Genomic DNA, 1,038 nt, shown 5'->3' with positions numbered 1-1,038 from the left:
ACCCGCAGACATTCATAGTTCTCATGTTCATCCACAACATTTTTATCATTATATGGGATAGTATATTATAGCATTAAGGCAAATATATAAGTGTCATTTTTGAAAGAATGAGAGAGCGAGATTCAACCCCCAAACATGAGGTGTATAAGTTGGTTCTGTTCCCTTCTTGCAAGTTAAAAGAAAAAATTAATAAAAAAGTAATGGAGAATGATTTTGTCCTCTTTTATCACTGTAGTTGGTAATTTATTATATCTTGAGTTAGACAGCTATGTACGTATGTGAGAATATACTGTTCAGAAAAGAAATTACTTTAATTTAATGTTTTTTTTCTCTTTGATTAATTACATATAATTTTTGAAACAAACCAAGCCAATGATATGCGGGAGGTATATGGTGGAGTGATGTGATTTCCAGTGGGATTTGTTCAGTGTATGTTTATCCTTGTGTTATCAGGGAGGTAACATCATGAAGAGTTAGTAGCATTGGTGAATATCCTGGTATTTCTGTTTCTTTGATATTCTAGTGCATATACTGGACAGTGATTTTTTCTTTTCTTTGTCAAACTTAGGTTCATAGACATAATGCATTTATATACATACTGTTGTTTGAGTTCTTTGTTTTGTTTTGCATTATATTCTTGACATCGTGCAAGACAGCATTTGTCCCTTTTTTCCCCTCCTCCAATTCTAGGTTACAAGTATATCTAAAATCTGAAATGATTCAGATTAAGAAATGTCATGTTGTTTTTTCAGTTTGCTTAATAAATTGGAATCTGGAAAACACTATCCTTAAACTTCATGTGAATTTTTCAATGACAAAAGTAAGTGATATGATACTCATATTTAACGATTCCTGACAATATTTAGGTTCCATAGAGTCCATTCTCAGTTAATTTTTGACATCTATTTTGAGGATAAGGTTGGTTTGTAAACTTTGAGTTAATCTAATTTAATTTATCTCAAGACTGGTGTGATTATTTATGGTCCAAATATATCTTCAACTTGGGATGTGCAATGGTGTGTAGTAGATCATGCCCAC

General features: G+C 31.6%; 1 protein-coding gene across 1 annotated transcript in view; it reads left to right on the top strand.

The window, feature by feature from the left end:
• LOC119590660 (golgin subfamily A member 7-like) overlaps positions 1-1,034 on the top strand; it is a gene marked incomplete in the record, with an annotated part of 18,484 nt that extends 17,450 nt beyond the window's left edge. The window contains 1 exon segment of the mRNA XM_037939336.1: positions 1-1,034.
• Positions 1,035-1,038: the final 4 nt, after the last annotated feature.

This window comes from Penaeus monodon, chromosome 27 (genome assembly GCF_015228065.2).
Source record: "Penaeus monodon isolate SGIC_2016 chromosome 27, NSTDA_Pmon_1, whole genome shotgun sequence".
Taxonomy (NCBI): domain Eukaryota; kingdom Metazoa; phylum Arthropoda; class Malacostraca; order Decapoda; family Penaeidae; genus Penaeus; species Penaeus monodon.
Note: the sequence above shows the minus strand (reverse complement) of the source record. Positions and strands in the feature narration are given on the sequence as shown.